Below are 19,499 nucleotides of genomic sequence, written 5' to 3' on the forward strand. Positions count from 1 at the left end.
CATCATTTATTAAATAAACTATCTTTAGCCTATTGTATGTTTCTGCCTTCTCTGTCAAATATTAGTTGACAATAAATGTGTGGGTTTATTTCTGGACTTTCTATTCTGTCCCATTGATCTATATGTCTATTTTTATGCAAATAGCATGCTGTTTGGATTACTATAGCCTTATAGTATAGTTTGATATTAGGTAGCATGGTTCCTCCAACTTTGTTCTTCTTTCTCAAGATCACTTGTTATTCAGGGTATTTTGAGGTTCCATATAAGTTTTTGGAGTATTTGTTCTAATTCTGTGAAATATGTCATTAGTATCTTGATAGGAGTTGCATTGAATCTACAGATTGCTTTGGATAGTATGGACATTTTAATGATGTTAATTCTTCCTATTCATGAGCATGGTATATGCTTCCACTTGTTTGTATCTTCTTCAGTTTCTCTCTTCTGTGTCTTATAATTTCCTGAGTACAGGTCTTTTACATTCTTGGTTAAATTTATTGCTAGGTATTTTATTCTTTTTGAAGCATCTATGAATGTGATTGTTTTCTTCATTTCCTTTTCTGATAGTTCATTATTGGCATATAAAAATACAAAAAAAAAAAGAGCTACCAAAACCATAAAAATTTTTTTCAATCATACTGAACAGTTCTTTTTTGAAGACTATTTGGGGTCTTAATCATCTTCTTCATCATCTGCTTCTCTCTTCCTCTGTTTACCTTTCTCAGTTTCCTCCTCTTCATCCTCATCCTCATATTCTTTATCTTCACCAACTTCTCGATCATGTCCAAATTCTTCTTTCTCCCCACTGACTTCATCTTTATCCTCTTTCCTTTCTACATCTTTGTTTTCATCTTCATCTTCTTCTTCATCAAACTCTTTCTTCCCACCATCTTCATCCTCCCCATTCTCCTCGCCTCCTTTTCACCCTTCTTTTCTTCCACACCATGTATTCATCATCTGAATCAGGGGCTTCTTGCTGCTCTCAGTTATAGCATCCAGGTAGGCCAGCTGGGGCAGGAGCTGAAAGACACTCTGATAGTCATTCATGTTAGTAACCTCACAGGTAAACAGATGCAGGCTTTTCAGAAATTTCAGCTTTTTCAATGGTTCCATGTTGCTGATATCTTTCACTTTATTTCCACTTAAATTTAGATGTGTGAGACTTGAAAGGGGTTTTTTTTCTTCCTTTTTTTTTTTTTTTTTGCCAACATGTCCAGACCACCATAGATTCTATTGTCATTGAGTTAAAGCTTTTCCAATTTAGGTAGTTCAGGGAAATTTGAAACTGAAATGAAATCTGCATTTATTAAACTGAATAACTTTAAGCTCACAAATTCAGCTGTTATGCCCTCAATTTACCCCTCAATTTTTTTGCAATTGTCCAGGACAAGTTCTGGAACCTGAGGGTGGGGTGTGGCCTCCTCACATGGGGAAGGGGAACTGTGACTCCCACCCCATCGGGAAAAGCCACTCTATTTTGTCCACATATCTACATTTTTAATTCCTCAGCTAATTCCAATGTTGTCTGGCTTAAGAACTACCATTTTAGAGAAAAGTAAGTTTGGTTAATATTCAGTAGCCAAGTGAATTTTAACTGAAGTTAAGTACTTTGATTTTGCCTTCTTAGGAATTCGATTTGCTTCTGATTGTGATTATACTTTATATGGATAAAATACAGGATACTCAGTTAAATTTGAATTTTAGATAAATAATCAATAATTTTTTAGAGAAAGTTTGCCCAAATATTACAAGTGACATGTTTATCCTAAACATCATTGGTTATTTATCTGAAATGCAAATTTAGTTGAGTATCTTGTGTTTTCCTCTTTAAATCGGTCTGACTTATTGTGGTTATATTGGAGGATGCTCTGATTTTCTGAAGCACTCCCCTGCTGTTGCTGTGGGTTGGTCTTGCATTTAGAGTATATTTCAACCTCAGATTCTCTCTGCCCAGGAGAGAAAACTGCATTCACCAACCTTCTGAAATAAGTGCACAGAGAAACTTTTACAACACTTCATAAGGTCTTGGTGGCCCCTGGGCCCATCCTAACCTGTGTTGTGGGAAACTTTTACTTGGTGTAGAGAGGGTTCCTAATGGCCACCAAGTATATAATAGCCTCTTTAGACATAGAGAAAGGAGCTTCTAGCACTTTGACATGTCAGTGAACTGAACTGTACACTCCGCAGTGAGCTTCTTTTCAGACAATAGTCACTTGAGCTCCTGTTAGTTATGCATAAGCAAGGGAAATTAACACCCATTATCCTGAAAAAAAAAGATGTAACAGGGCATCCTGTTGGTTTTTTTTAGTGTGTGTGTGTGTGTGTGTGTGTGTGTGTTTAGAAAATGCTATTTCTCCCAATAGTAGTCAGACTCCGTGAGGGTGAGCCAATTTGTACAAGTTGCCGAGTGAGAGTTTCCTATATGTAAACACAGTTTGACCACAAGTTCAGTTGTTCCCTGAAACTTGAAATTAGGTACAACTAGTGAGATTAATTGGCATGGCCCTGCTCATAGCATTATGGTAGGAAAGAAGCCCAAAGAATCCAAAAAGGACCTACCAGAAAGGAAACAGGTTGGCAGTTCAGGACCAACAAGTGGTTAGAAGTCCCACTGGATTCAAAGCACACCCCCCCACCCCCGCCACTCCGCCCCTCCGCCATTGTGATCTCAGGAACAATATCAAAGCACATGGGTGTGAATATGGAATAAATGAAGCCTTAGGGCCCCAATGTGGGACTCCACTGCAACTTGAACAGGAACCTGAACCAGTACGAGCATCCCAACAGATCACTCGAACGAATCTTTTAGGATTGGCTTTCAATACTGACACCTTGTGGCAGCATCTGGCAATGACAGCAGAGAGCTGAGAGTTCTTTGTCCACCTGGTGCCAGGGAGCAAGACCGAAAGAGTAGGGTTCCTGGACAACACAGGGGAGTGGGGAGGACTCAGGAAGGAGAGCCTGGAACTCCTATACATGAGGGCAGGAGGGTGCTGAGGCAATTATGAGGTGACTCTCCTGATTTCACGTCATTGCTTTGCCCCTTTCTGTGAGAAGTTGTCAAATAACTGCATCTCTTTTTGCCTCAGTTTCTTTATCTGCAGAATGACAATAACAAGAGGCTTATCCACAAGGTTGTTGGGAGGATTGAGTTAATGCTTGTTAGAATAGTGCCTTGCACATAGTAAGTGCCCAGTAAATGATGGGGGCTGATGTTCTAGTTATTGTTAGGAAAGATAGAGAGGAGGCTATACTGGCACTTAGGTGAGTGGGTGCTGTAACAAGCTCAGAGGCAGGTATTACGATTCTCACTTTGCAAATGATGTGACTGAGTTTCAGAGAATCGAAGTGACTTGCTCCATGCAGACAGGCATGATTTGAAATCTGGCCTTCTGATCTGACTTGCATTTCCGGGAAGCTTGAAATTACCTAACCTAAAAACCAGGTCTCTGTTTCTTCAACCATGATCAGAGACATATGCAAAGTTATTTTTATGGCAAATGAATCTGAAACTGCAGCGAACCCCACAGGAGGAAAAAAAGGCCTGCCCTTGGCCAGTTGGCTCCTTTGGAGCATCAGCTCATGCACTGAGAGGTTGCGGGTTTGATTTCCGGTTGGGGCACATATGGGAGGCAACCAATTGGTTTCTCTCTCACATTGATCTTTCTCTCTCTTTGTCTCTCTCTCCCCCATCAATAAAACATATCATCTCGGGTGAGGATTTAAATAAAGCCCTATTTATATCCCCTCTTATTTCCCCCCTTGAATTCATTGTTTCTTTTCCATCTTCAGTGTCTCTGCCTTGGTTTAACCCTCATCTCTTGCCTGGACTCTAACCAATCCCTTTCCCTTCCAACCTTTCCTCCGTGAATCTAGAAAGACAATCTTACCAAACTGTACTCCCACTTTGAGTCGTCAGTGTCTCCCCATCTCCTGTGAGACTGTCCAGGCTGTTAAGCTGTGTGTAGTCAGTCCCCAGTCTTCTGCTGAGCTGTTTTTCCTGCTACTGTCCCAAGAGCTAGGTTTTCTTTCTTTCCATTCCCGAAGCATTTGGACACTTCTACAGCACCACTCACTGTGTTGTAGTGTAACCGTTGTTAGCACTCAGTCCTTCCAGGAGACTGAATTCATTGAAGGCAAAGATGGTATCTAACCCACTGGGGTCCTCTTAGTGACTATCATGGTACCAGGCTAGGAAGTATTGATGAAAGGGACAGGTCACTCTTGGGGCTCATTTAGGATGCAGAGGGGTGAATTTTTTGAACTTAGGGTAAAATGCAATTCTTCATTGCATCATAGGTAGTATGAAAGAGATGAGGAGAAAATAAATGGCCCATTATGCACTATAGTGATGTGCCAATTCTCTATCTTTTAAGAAATCTTCAACATTGCAAAAAAAAATTATTGCCAGAATTTATTGAGGTACTCTGTTGATATCAGTGAGCAACAGCTCAAGTTGGAAAGTTTAGGCAGGTTCCAACTAGCAGGTCAGAAGCCAGAATACCGGGGTACTCTGAAGATTTATAGGAGCATGTTGGGGGCATCAGCAGCAACACACCATTTCTTCTGGTCAATGGCAGTACAGTAGAGAGGCTTGATGCTGCTAACCAGGTTTTCTTGATTCAATCCTAGCTCAGTTGCAGTACCTGTGTGACCTTGGCCAACCTCTTCAGCCTCTCTCTACAGAGTTTACTCATATGTAAATTGGGATAGTATGGCATCACTCCCAGTGTTGTACAGAGTTAATACTTACAAAGTGCTGAGAACAGTGTCTGGCAAGCTGTGAATGCTATGCATGTGTTAGTTCTTGTTATTACCAAGCAGAAAGCTCAGTCTTGTTCTGGAAACTGGGCACCATAAAATCAGGTGCTCCGGGGAGAAGGGGCTTTCTTCTCTTCACCCACTCAGATGTCCCATACCCATGCACACCGTCCCTACAGTTCTTTTGCACACAATAGGAGTAGCTCTGGCTCTGAAAAGAAGCAGTCTCCTTTCCTTTTCCCGTAGAGCTGGTAAACGAGCCATATTTTCTGTTGGAGTAATTGAATCTGGACCATCTGACCAATAGATCACCTTAATGCATTTGGCCCCAGTGCCCTGTGTCTCCTCTCTCACCCCTTGGCATTGTAAGTTTAAAAACAAAAGCTTTCTGAGCTTTGAGTTATGTCTATCTGCTATTTCTGTTGCTCAGCCATACTGAAGAATGTTCCATCTCAGGCTCTTTCATTATAAGCACTGAAGGTTTTTTCTCTGATATATTGCTTAAATTGCATCAATTGCTTAATGATATATTGCGTGCACTTCCTAGCACTTTTCCATTAGTGGCTCTTGAGTGGGCTAGCTCAGGAGCAAAATGTGTTCCATTTTCTATTTCTATGGGTTGCCTTATCCACCTCCGATTCTGATGGGATAGTAGAGAGCACAGGGTTTCATGGCAGGAGAGGACGTGGGCTCTGGGTCCTGATTTTCTTTTTCTTCTCTCTATTTTTAAAAAAGATTTATTTATTTGCTTATTTTTAGAGTGAGGGGAAGGGAGGAAGAGAGGGAGAGAAACATTGATGTGCGAGAGAAAAAACAATAGATTGCCTTTAGCTCATCCCCAACTGGGGACTTGGCCTGCAACCCAGGCATGTGCCCCAACCAGAAGTCAAACCAGCAACCTCTGGTCAATGGAGCAATGCCCTACCCACTTAGCCATACCAGTCAGGGCTGGATCCTAATTTTCTTTTTAAAAATTTTTTATTTTATTTTTTCCATTACCATTCAACTCCTTTGTATAGCCCTTCCCCCTGTAATCATCACCCTGTTGTCCGTGCCCATAAGTCCTTTTTCCTTTTTGCTCAATCCCTCACCACCCAATCTCCCCCCCTGCAATAGCTGTCATCCTGCGCTCTCTCTCTGAGTCTGTCTCTATTTTGCTTGTTAGTTCAGTTTGTTCATTAGATTCTATATATAAGTGAGATAATATGGTATTTGTCTTTCTCTGACTGGCTTATTTCACTCAGTATAAGGTTCTCTAGGTCTATCCATGCTGTTGCAAAGGTAAAATTTTCTTCTTTTTTGTGGCTGAGTAATATTCCATTGTGTAAATGTCCCATAGTTGTTTTATCCACTCAGCTACTGATGGACACTTGGGCTGTTTCCATATCTTGATGATTGTAAATAATGCTGGAATGAACATAGGATGCTTAAGTTCTAAAAAGTTTTTGCACTGCAAAGGAGAACATCAACAAAATAAAAAGACAACCCACAGAATGGGAGAACGTATTTGCCAATACATCTGATAAGGGGTTCATTGATATCCAACTTACAAAACTCAACATCAGAGAAAAAAATCTAATTAAAAAATGGGCAAAAGACCTGAGATACTTCTCCAAAGAGGACATACAGATGGCCAATAGACATATGAAAAGATGCTCAACATCACTAATCATCAGAGAAATGCCCATTAAAACCACAATGTGATACTATCTCATACTGCCCAGAATGGCCATCATTAATAAATTAACAACAAGTGCTGGCCAGGCTGTAAAGAAAAGAGAACACTTTTGCAATGTTTGTGAGAATACAGACTGGTGCAACCACTCTGGAAAGCAGTATGGGGATACCTCAAAAAATTAAAAATGGATCTTCCTTTTGACCCAGTGATCCCACTTCTGGGAATATTTCTGAATAAATGCAAAACACTAATCTGATTTTCATCTATCAAATGCATGAACTTGAGCAATCCTTTTACTTTTGGGGGCCCAGGGTCTTTTGTTAAAGCAGCTGTCTTATTGCTAAGGATCCTTCCAGCTCAAGATTCTTTGACACTTCAGCTCTTCTCCTCCCTACTCCTGACTCAGAGCTGACTATTCATAAGCCTTTTAAAGGGGATGGCTGGGAGAGCCCCCATCTGCTGCAGTAGAGGGCGAACCAAGAGTGCCAGGTGAAATATGATGCCAAAGCGCTCAGCCTGTGGGTCCTCCCTCCCAAGATGGGCTCTGCTGATGCAGAGGAGCCAAGTGTTCCTAATGGGATAGATAATGATCACTTCTTGTATGTCCAGTTTAGGATCGGGAGATCTTATCCGGTTGCCAGTCAACATTTCAGTGAGACCAATGGCAGCTCCTGCACTGCTGTGATGGGCAGCATAGGATTGGGTGCACTGTAAATATCCACTAAATATTTTTGAATAATGTGATAAATCAGTGGTAGGATGTGGCTGCTCATAAACCTAGTGTCACTTAGGCTGCTTTAATAGAAGCACGTTACTAGAATGAGAGAGGTGATGGCCTCAGTATTGCATGCTATAGAAACCTTGTCTAGAATTAAGTTTCATGTTGATTACCCACTAAAGCTCCATGATTGTTGGGATGGTGCCTCTTTTTGCTACTGTATTACCAGTAAATGCATTGTCAGATACCAGGTTTGCAATAAATATGTTGCCTGCCTGAAAGAGGGAGATCTTTTTCTCCTTCAAGATTGCAAGAAAGGCCATCAGTGCACCTCGTGAAGAGTAGCAAATGTCACTAGGGGGTATTTATCATGCCAACCCAGTGAAGCCTGAAAGTCTTCCCCAAATATTTGAATTATGCACCCTGTTTTTTTAAAAAACATTATTCAACTGAGTACATTTTAAAGGCCTTATTCGTTTATGCAATGTTTCATATATCAGACAGCATCCCATCTAATAAATAGAAAGGAGCTCCCAAGAGCTGTACAAAATAAAAAGACTTTTATAGGCAGAAAGAGGCAAGGTGAGGAAGTTATGAGCAAAGAGTGGATTGTTTCAGGCAAGGTTATCTTCCTGCTGAGAGGCAGCAGGGGTCTCTCAGGCAGATTGCCTCAATAGTAGTGACCAGGCAACTCCAGACTGGTTAAAATTCCACTCTGGCAGAGGCTAAAACTGTAATTAGGTATTTAGTCTTAGTTTGGTGACATGAGCTTAGCACAGTGACTCCATTTTGGGCCTGTTGTCACTTTTTTAAAGTGTCTGTGTTTTCTCCTGCCTAACTACCATCCATCCTCTCTTTCAGTCACAGTATCCTGATTTGTTTTGGAAACCCTATTAAGTACAGCCCCATGGGACTTGTTGATCCCATTGAGTGCAATCTTGGTGGGGCTATTTCTCAGGGGACCTTTGGCTGCCTGGCTAAGAGTGGGACATAACCCAAGCTAGCTTTTCCCAGAGTGGTGACCCTCCATATAAGCAACACCAGCTTGCACGGGTGCTTGTTAGAAATGCAAAATTCTGGAGTCCTACTTCAAAATCAGGAATTTGGGTGTGGGTCCCAGAAATCTGTGTTTTAGAAAGCCTTCCAGGGCATTCTGATGTTAAAGGGTGTCTCAGCATTATGTGAGAATTTGACTCTTGATTTCACTAAAATGTTGAGAACAATTAACACCTAAATCACCTGTCTGCTGGCAGAGGTAGGGGCATGAAAGGTGCAGGGGCAGAGAGTGTGACCCTCAAGAGACCACCCAGGGGTTCTTGGAACCAAGATCCCTGGGACCAAGTCTTCAGTTTTTCTTCAGTTCAATAAGCTTCTCTATCTTCTCCAAATAAATTAACAGATTCAAGATGGAAGCTACATTACCCTCCTCCCAGGATCAATCTGGAATTTCAACTGAATTGTAGAGAAATCATCCTGAATAACAAACTGAAAACTAGCTGGAGAGGAACCTTATAACCAAGGATAGACAGAAGAAGGGACAGACAACAAAAGTGGAAGGAAGTGTGGAGGAGGCTCAAGATGACTAGCTGGACTCCCATAGGCAGCAGCTGAAATATTCTGGAGGGATATTTTAGTGGCCAGGGGCTTCCTCCTGAGAAGTGTGAGGTCTAACCCCCAAGGTGGGCTCCCCAGTCCACAGCACCAGAGCCAGAAAGGAACGCAAATAACATCCAGCTGTGAAAAGCAGCAGGGTTTCTGTCTGCCAGGGAAAGATGGCTGGAGACACAGAGAGTCTCTTAAAGGGTTAACACAAAAAGTTTCTTTTGCAGCCACTTACCCTGGGCTCCAGCAGAGGGAGGGCAGAGTGGACTAGAGATGCTTGAGGAGTGTCTGGGGTTGGTGGCCCTGGGGAGACAGCTGAAGGAACAGCTTCCAAGATCCCTGTGCTGAGTCATTCCCTACAATGCAGAAACCTCCCCTCCAAGTGGCATCAGGCTGAGAGGAAGCAATAGCTCTGCCCACAGGAATTACTCTGGTCCACCCTGTGGAGCTTAAGCTGCAGGCTGCTGATTACAGCTTCAGGCTATATCATTGGTTACTTTAATAACTAAGGTGGAAAATACAAAGAAGCAACCAAAATGGGAAAACAAAGAAACAGACCCAAAATGAAAGAACAAGTGAGTTTTCCAGAAGAAAAAAATAGATGAAGTGGAGACAAGCAATTTATCAGATCGAAAATTTAGAGTTATGATTATAAGGATACTCAAGAGCATGAAAAAAGACATATAAACTATAAAAAAGGGCCAGTCAGAAATAAAGAATGTAATATCTGAAATTAAGAATATACTGGAAGGACTAAACAGTGGGTTAGATGAAGCAGAGGATCAAATCAGTGAATTGGAAGACAAGGTAGAAATAAACACCCAGGCAGAGCAGCAAGAAGAAAAAAATATTTTTTTAAATGAGGAGAGCTTAAGGAAGAGAGACCGAGCAAGGGATCGAGAACCTACTTAAAGAGATCATGACCAAAAACTTCCCTAATCTGGTGAAGGAAAAAGATACACAAGTCTAGGAAGCTCAGAGAACAAGTTGAACCCAAAGAGGCCTCCACCAAGACATATCATAATTAGAATGATTTGGCTTAAAGACAAGGAGAGAATCCTAAAAGGCACAAGAGAAAAACAGGTAGTTACATATAAGGGAGCACCAATTAGGCTGTCATCTGATTACTCAACAGAAACATTTCAAGCCAGGAGGAAGTGGCAAAAAATATTCAAGGTGATGAAAAACATAGACCTACAACCAAGGCTACTTTACTCAGCATGGCTATCATTAAAATCAAAAGAGAAATAAGGAGCTTCCCAGACAAGAAAAAGCTAAAGGAGTTTGTTAACACCAAACCAGCACTGCAACAAATGTTAAAGGGCTTAGAAGAAGAAGGAGAAGGAGGAGGAGAAAGAGGAGGAGGAGGAGGAGAAAGAGGAGGAGGAGGAGGAGGAGGAGAAGGAGGAGGAGGAGAAGAAAGAGAGAGAAGAAGTAACAGAAGAAAAATAGTCTAACATTAAAATGGCACTAAATATGCATCTATCAATAGTCACCTTAGATGTAAGTGACTTAAATGCTCCAACCAAAAGACATGGAGTAGCTGAATGGATAAAAAACCAAGACCCAAATATATGCTTCCTCCAAGAGACCCATCTGAGATAGAAAGATACACGCAAACTAAAAGCAAAGGGATGGAAAAAGATATTTCATGCAAATGGAAAGGGAAAAAATGCTGGAGTAGCAGTACTTAAATCTGACAAAATTGATTTTAAAACTAAGGCTATAGTAAGAGACAAAGAAGGACACTACGTAATGATAAAGGGAATAATCCAACAAGAGGATATAATCCTAGTAAACATTGACATACCCAACATAAGAGCACTTAAAATATGTAAAGCAAACCTTGAAGGACATAAAGGGAGAGATCAACAGAAATACAGTCATAGTCAGAGATTTTAACACCACATTGACTTCCATAGATAGACCTTCCATGGAAGGTCTTGATTTTCTAATCAACAAGGAGACAGCAGCCTTAAACAACACAATAGATCAAAAGAATTTAATTGATATCTTTAGAACATTTCACAGCAAAGCAGAAGAATATACATACTTTTCAAGTGCATCTGGAACATTTTCTAGAATAAACCACATGTTAGGACACAAAATAAGTTTCAATAAATTTAAGAAGATTGAAATCATATCAAGCATCTTCTCTGACCACAATGCTATGAAACTAGAAATCAATCACAAGAACACAAAAACATGCAAAGACATGGAAGCTAAATAACATGTTATTAAACAATGAATGGGTCAACAATGAGATCAAGGAAGAAATCAAAAGATACCATCAAACAAATGAAAATAAGAACACAACAATCCAAAATCTGTGGGGCACTGAGAAAGCAATCCTAAGAGGGAAATTCACAGCATTACAGGCCTATCTCAAAAAAACAAAAAACAAAAAACACCCCAAAAACAAGAAAAAGCTCAAATAAACAATAAAACTTCACTCTTAAAAGAACTTGAAAGAGAACAACAAACAAAGCCCAAAGTGAACAGAAGGAAGGCAATAACAAATATCAGAGCAGAAATAAACAAAATAGAGTCTATAAAAGCAATACAAAAGACCAATGAATCAAAGAGCTGGTTCTTTGAAAAGATAAGCAAGACTGACAGACCTTTCACCAGGCTCATCAAGAAAAGAAGAGAAAGAACCCAAGTAAATAAAATCAGAAATGAAAGAAGAGAAATAACAACGGACGCTAAAAAAATACAAAGGATTGTAAAAAAATATTATACACAACTATACAACAACAAACTGGACTACCTGGATGAAGTCAATAATTCATGGAAACATACAATCTTCTAAAACTAAGTCAGGAAGAATGAGAGGATCTGAATAGGCAGATTATATCTAGTGAAATTGAAGCAGTAATCAAAAAACTCCCAGCAAACAAAAGCCCTGGGCTGAATGGTGTTGTAGGTGAATCTCACCAAACATTCTAAGAAGAACTAACACCTCTCCTTTTCAAACTATTTCATAAAATTCAAGAGAAGGAAAGGTTCCCAAACTCATTTTATGAGACCAGCATTATCCCAATTCCTAAACCAGCTAAAAACACTACAAAGAAAGAAAATTATAGGCCAATATCCCTAATGAACATAGACACTAAAATCCTCAACAAAATATTAGCAAACCGAATACAGCAATGCATCAAAAAGATCATACACCATGATCTCATGATCAAGTGGGATTTATTCCAGGAATGCAAGGTTGTTACAACATTCACAAATCGATAAATGTGATTCACCACATAAAAAAAATGAAGGATAAAAACCACATGATCATATCAATAGTTGCAGAGAAAGAATTTGATAAAATCCAGCGGCAATTTATTATAAAACTCTCAGCAAAGTGGTATTAGAAGAACCATACCTAAACATAATAAAGGCCATATATGACAAACCCACTGCCAACATCATACTCAATGGGCAAAAAATACAAGTGTTCCCCTTAAGATCAGGAATAAGACAGGGATGTCCACTTTTACCTCTCTTATTCAACATAGTACTAAGTCCTAGTCACAGCAATCAGTCAAGAAGAAGAAATAAAAAGCATCCAAATTGGAAAGAAGAAGTAAAACTGCCATTATTTGCAGATGGCATGATACTGTACATAGAAGACCCCAAATATTCTACCAAGAAACTGCTAGATCTGATAAATAAATTCAGCTAAGTAGCAGTATACAAAATTAATATCCACAAATCAGTTGCATTTTTATATGCCAATAACAAACTAACAGAAAGAGAAATTAAGAAAACAATCCCAATCACAATTGCTTCAAAAATAATAAAATAACTAGGAATAAATCTAACCAATGATGTAAAAGACCTGTACATGGAGAATTAGAAGACACTGAAGTAGAAATTAAAGAAGATACAAATAAGTGGAAGCACCTACTGTGTTCATGGATAGGAAGAATTAACATCATTAAAATGTTTATACTCCCCAAAGCAATCTATAGATTCAGTGCAATTCCAATACAGAACTAGAACAAATACTTCAAAAATTTATATGGAATCACAAAAGGCCTCACACAGCAAGAGCAATCCTGAGAAAAGAAGAACAAACTTGGAAGAATCATGCTACCAGATATCAAACTATACTATAAGGCCATAGTAATGAAAGCCACATGGTGTTTGCATAAAAACCGACATATAGATCAATGGAATAGAATAGAGAGCCCAGAAATAAGCCCATACCTTTATAGTCAGTTAATATTCGCAGAGGAGGCAGAAACATACAATAGGCTAAAGACAGTTTATTCAATAAATGGGGTTGGAAAAATTGGAAAAAGATGTGTAGGAAAATGAAAGTAGACTACCTTCTTACACACACAAGAATAAATTAAAAATGGATCAGACTTAAATATTAGACCTGAAACCATAAAATTTGTAGAAGAAAACATAGGTAGCAAAACTTTGGACATTGCTCACAGCAATATTTTTATCTGACATATCTCTCCAGGCAAGGGAAACAAAAGGAAAAAATAAACAAATGAACTACATCAAACAAAAGATTTTTGCACAGGAAAAGAAATCATCAACAAAATAAAAAGACAACCCACAGAATGGGAGAACATATTCACTGACACATCTGGTAAGGGGTTAATATCCAACATTTATAAAGAACTTACAAAATTCAACACCAAAAAAACAGACAGCCCAATTAAAAAATGGGCAAAAGACCTGCATAACGTTTTTCCAAAGAGGACATACAGATGGCCAACAGACATATGAAAAGATGCTCAACATCACTAATCATCAGAGAAATGCAAATTAAAACCACAAGGAGATACCATCTCACAAGTTTTCAGAATGATTATCATCAATGAATCAAGAAACAACAAGTGCTGTTGAGCATGTAGAGAAATGGGAATCCTTTTGCCCTGTTGGGAATGCAGACTGGTGCAGCCACTGTGGAAAGCAGTATGGAGTTACCTAAAAAAAATTAAAAATGGAACTGCCTTTTAACTCAATGATCCTACTTCTGGAAACATATCTGAAAGAACCCACAACACTAATTTGAAAGACCATAAGCGCCCCTTTGTTCATTGCAGTGTTACTTACAATCTCAAATATATGGAAGCAGCCCAAGTGTCCATCAGTAGGTGAGTGGAGAAAACAACTAAGGGACAGTTACACAATGGAATTCTACTCAGCCATAAAAAAAGAAGAAAATTTTCCCCTCCACGACAGTATGGATGGACCTGGAGAACATTATGCTAAGTGAAACAAGCCAGTCAGAGAAAGACAAATACCACATAATTTCACTCCTTTGTGGAATCTAATAAACAAACTGAACTAAAGAAAAATGGAGAAAGACTCATAGATAGAGAGCAGGAAGACAGCTAGTGTGGTGAGGAGGTGAGGGGGTGGACGGATTTAGCAAAAAAGGAAAAAACTCATCATGGTCATGGAGAACAGAGTGGTGATTGCTGGGTGTGGGGGGAATAAGGGGACTAAATGGCAATGGAAAAAATACAATAAAGATTAAATAAAAAAATATTAAAACAATTTTTTTTTTTGCTTCACTTAGAGTCAATTTTTTTTCTTGAAATCAAAGAGCCTAATGGGCAGTGGATGGTAAGGATTTGGTGAATGATTGAGTTAATAAATGCCTGGTTGATGGAGTAAATTCAGATCTCCTCTAGTTTGAGCTCTAGGAGAAAGTCAAATTCAGGCAGGGGAGAAGAAGAAGGTGAAGAATATGAATGATACTGATTCCAGGGTGACTAGAGTTCAACCTGGACCAGGATTAGAACAAGCACTAGAAAACCTGTCCCAGTGAGACCTCTGCTGACTGGCGGGGTGACCTTAGGGAAGTCATGTAACCTCCCTGGATCCTATTTTCCTCTCAGGAGGAGAGGATTATTCTGTACTGTTTGCTCATTCCTCTCCTGTAGCTAAATTAAAATGCGCTCGTGACTAACAGTGGCCTCGGAGTGACTTGCACAGAGCACTGTCTGTTGGGTTCTGAGCAATTTGAGGAAGAAGTCTTCATCTTAGTAATTTGGACCAGATGCTTCAGTGCAGACCCTGCTGTCTCACAGCAGTCCTGCCTTCCTGAGGGCTGGGCCGGGGGTTAGCTCTGAGCTAATACCATCTGCCTTCCCAGAAGTGCCCTGCTGTGGTGGTGCGGTGGAGTAGGGGGCCAGAGGAGCAGACATTTAGGATGGGGAGTTTTTCTAGCTGGTATGAGGATTTACTGGATGTGAACCTCTTCTAAGGAGGAATTGGTATAAATGAGTGTCTACACATGGAATTCAGAAGGCTGTGAAACCCACATGCATTTGGAAAAGGAAATGATCCAAAGCATAGGTTCACCATGTTTCTTGACTGTTGGGGGCAGTCTGGAGCCAGGAGAACCAAGCCCAGGTAGCAGACAGTGCTGGGGGTCTAGGAGGCTGGACCAAAGTCTCTCTCTAGCTCTGTGCCTCCAGGGTTCTGTCTGCCTCCCTCACCTCCTTTTTGCCTCTCTGTGAGCCTTCCTGGTCCTCTAGGCTTCTGGGCTTCAGCTTGTTTCTGCACACTGCCTTCTTTGCAAGAACCTGTTGTGATTGTAAGTGACCGATTTTCAGCTCATAACAACTTGGGGACACAGGGGGACTTTATTGGCTTGTGGATCGAATCCTGAATTTAAACCACAAAGTCTTTGAAAGGGAAGAGGGTTGGACTTCAGTAATGACCTGAACCAGGGCTCGAATCTGCTCACAGAATTTCATCTTTGCTTCTCTCTGTGTAGAGGTTTCATGGTCTCTCACCATAGACTATGCTCCAGCACAGGGTGGAAAATCTGGCTGCCAGCAGGGCCCTCTGTTCATCTTTTGCAATTTCCACCACTGGAGAAGTCCTGGATTTTACTTTCTGGGTCCTGAGCTCAAGTAGAGAGAAAACTCAAGTGACTGAAAATCACAGCTCCAAATCATGACCATCTGAGTTCTGCCAATGACCTGCAACATGACCTTGCAAAATCACCTCACTGAATAGCCGTTTTTCCATCTGAGGAATGAGGATGAACATAGTTCCCAGATCAGAGAGACAGGTGTTGTCTAGTGATTGGGAGCCGAGGCCCTGGAAGCAGTGTGACCTTGGGCTGGTCCCCCAATCTCTGGGTGCCCCAGCTTCCTCATCTCTGTACTAGGGCTAAGAATAGCGCTGTTCAGAGGGGTGCCCTGAGGATTGAATGAGTTGGTGGGCTTGTCAAACACAGAATAGTGAATGCATCACCCAGGCAATCAGTGCTAGCGTTTATTCCGTGCTGTCCCCACAGCTCTGCAGGGTCTCTCTCTTCATGGCTGCCGCTTAAGTGAAACAGACAGTGAGCTGTGGGCCATCCCCTCAGCTGGCGGCCACTCGATTCCTTTCTCCGAGTAAGAACTGAGAAGGATGTTCTTATAGGAATAAACCTACATCAGTTTTAATTTATATTTTTAAAAAGTTGTTATTCTAGAGCCTTGGATCCCTATTATTAATGGATTTCTTTTAAGAATATTCTATTCTGAGCACATCAAGTGCTCCACATCTATTATTTAATTTAATCACGACAGCACAGCAGGGCAAGTGTTGCTGGAGGTCACACACCTGGTTTACCGAGGAGGCGAGATTCAAAACCAGTGCGTCCAGCTCTAAAGCACAGGCACTGGACCCCTGCCCCCGAGGCACCTTCTGCTAGAGGCTGAGTCTGGGTTGAGCCCCGGGCATCCTGGAGACCTCAGCCAGGACTTCCCTCCTGCTCCTCTCCCCTCACTTTCCTCTCTCCCCCCACCTCCCTGAGACAGGTAGGCCGGTTTGCCTGTAAGTTTATCCACTCCTGGCTGGTGTTTTGGCTTGTTCATCTTTGTGCTCCTTTGCCCTGATGCATTTTCCCAACTAGATGATAAGCTCTGTGTGGTGGGCATTGTGCCTGAAGTGTCTGTCCCTTTCACCTCCCTTTCTGAGGCCGGGGAACACAGCCGGCGCTCTGGAAAAGCCCCATGACTGAGATTTCCATGGAGAGCGGTGAAAAGGAGCACGTCAGTCCCGCTCACCACCAGGCGATGGCGCCAGTCTGCAGGTCAGGCCCGGCTGCCGGAGTGGGATTTGGAGCCGGCAGCGCAACCTCGGGTCTCTTTACACTCGGAGAAGCACCAGTTATGGGCCTTCTCTGTGATGCTAGTGATAAAGAGAGAGGCGCAGGGGAGCAATAAGATTGTAGCAAAGAGTGTAGTCATTCGCAAGCGCTGCCACGAAGTGCACGGAGCCCTCTGGGTTACTGCTTTCCAGGGGACGGCCACTAGGGCCCTGCAGAACTTAAAGAGCTGGGCTGCCCTGTGCTGGGTGGGCATCAGGCTTTTCTGAACCTGGGATGCTGAGCCAGGCGGGCACCATGAACGTTGACAGCAAGAAATACTAGCTGAGGCCTGTCAAAGCCTGGGACTGGGGACAAGATCTGAGTCTCCGAGGTACTGAAATCACCCGGATCTTCAGCAATGGTTCTCAGCCCCAAGGAGAGCATGGAGCTTAGAGGTGGTGACTCAGAACCAAAGGAGCACACTCTCCCCCTATCGGTGGTGGAGATTATCTGCCTCGGGCAGTCAGCCATAGTAAAGGGGCAATAAAGGTAGACTTGGCCTCGAGCTCTGTGAAAGCCCTGGAAAGATCTTAGGTCCAATCGAAAAGCCTTATTACCTACCTCGCCAGCCCAAGCCTCGGTCTGGTGGCCATTCACCCAGTGTTTGTAAAGTTATTATTAATGTTCACAAAATGCCCATGCAATCCTCTCCACTCACAATTCATTTGCCTTCTCTTTGCAATATTTCCAGTCTCCTGCCCTTCTCCCTATCCAAGAGAAGCGAAAATAAGCCACCACTTACAAAGCACCCACTATAGCTCCAGGTGCTGTGTTAAGTTCTTTATGTGTATCATCTCATAGAAAAGAGGTGTCCTTATTGTCATATTCTCTGTATAAAGGAGGAATCTGAGACACAAGGAGTTTAAGTTGCTTGTTTAAGGTCACACTTAGGGAGTGGCAGAGCCCAGATGCAAAACCAGGGCTGTTAGTTAGACCCCACTGGAGCGGTATTTTGGGCTTTTATTGTCCCTTGTGTTGATCCAATGTGACCAGTGTTGTTCACCCGACTTCAGGTTGCTGGTGATGTCCTCCCCAGGAGACTGGACAGTTCACATTTAGTTTCTCCTGCTCCTGCCCCTCTTCTAATGAATGTTGGGAAACCCACGTGTTCCCGAGAGAGCCATAGACAAGTCAACTGCTGCGGCCTCCACCTTTGGCAGAAGGCCAGCCCCTCCCAATCACAGCAAGACTCCGCTCACGCAACCCCAGCCGCAGTCCCTGACATCAAAGCAGACACAGGGATGAAAGAGACTCTGAGAACAATGAGTGGAAACGGAAATGTTTCTTCCTGTTGGCATTTTTCTTTTCTGGGTCATGGGGAGGAAAAAGGAGGAATGGTAGGAGGAGAAGGAGTAATTCCTGCTAGTATCAGACTAGTTTAGTGAACTTGTTTGAGGCTTCTCCGGGCCAGTGGTAATGGCCCTGCACCTGGTCAGGCAAGCGGGAGGCCCAGGACCCCCAGAGAGCAGGGTTCCCACTGCCATGGAGACACAGCCCTTCCATCTGGGGGTCCTTCCTATCTTGCTCAAGTCTCTCAGGAAAGGAATGATAACCCAGTCAGCACAATAAAGAGTAAATGACTATTCAATGCTTAATATAGCTCACCACTCCCCAGAGGTAGTAAGCTGCATTTCGATTGTAGAGTTAAAGGAATGGCCTCTATTGGTAGATTCTCAAATGTCAGCGAATGCCTTGGGGAAAGGGCATCCTGAGGCTGGATGCTGCTGCTACTGGTGTTCTCAAAAAATGTTTATTATTTTTTTATTTTTTAGCTTTTAAGCTTAATTTACAAATGTCTACCTTCAGGCCTGTACTCGGTGGATTCTGACTAGACTCACGGCCACTTTTCTTGATCATTGTCTCCTGGGATCCCTGTGCCTTAGAAACACCTCCTTGGCTCCTCCAGGCATCTCTCCATTAGAAGCAGGATCCCCATTCAAATCCCCATTGTTGGGAGCCACCCAGCCTTAGATCACAGACTTAATAGGGACAGAAGAGGTGACTTGGGGACACCATGATCACCACCCTCTTTGATGTGAGCCCCAAAGCCTTGGTTGCATCTCTAGTAGGACAACTGCTGGGCAACTGCTCTGAGTTGTCAGAACACCTTCTGCTTGGAGATCCGCCCAGGTACTGCGGTTCGGCGGGAAGAGCAAGGATCTCGGAGTAACGAAATCTGGGTTTGAGTCCCATCACTGTCTGTCATTTTTTCTATCCTTTGATCTTGAGTGAGGCATTTTACATTTCTAGCTCTCAATTTCCTCATCTACTACAGCAGGTCCTTGAATAATGTTTTGTTCATTGTCTTTTTGTTACAACATTGATAAGATGCTATAGGAACCTAACTATTTTTTATATCAATTACTCTATGGAAAAATTAGTTTCATTATACATCATTTTGCTTAAAGTCATCACACCTACTGACAACATTAAGTGAGGACTTACTGTTTAACTCTTGACTACTTTGAGAGGATAAAATGAGATAGTATAAGTAAGAGTACTTTTAAACCAAATAGAAATTGTGTCTGCTAGGTTGTTTTTAGTGAATGAGTAAAAGAGAACAAAACCCAGTCTCGCTTAAATACTATAAGAGATGTATCGGTCCCTATCACTGGGGCAGGCGTAGG

General features: G+C 41.8%; 1 pseudogene; it reads right to left on the reverse strand.

The window, feature by feature from the left end:
- Window positions 1–669: 669 nt before the first annotated feature.
- Window positions 670–19,499, reverse strand: part of LOC129069721 (acidic leucine-rich nuclear phosphoprotein 32 family member B-like) — a 49,741-nt pseudogene continuing 30,911 nt past the window's right edge.

Source organism: Pteronotus mesoamericanus, unplaced genomic scaffold (genome assembly GCF_021234165.1).
Source record: "Pteronotus mesoamericanus isolate MK-2021 breed Mesoamerican mustached bat unplaced genomic scaffold, CSHL_Meso_final contig_24, whole genome shotgun sequence".
In the NCBI taxonomy this organism is placed as follows: Eukaryota; Metazoa; Chordata; class Mammalia; order Chiroptera; family Mormoopidae; genus Pteronotus; species Pteronotus mesoamericanus.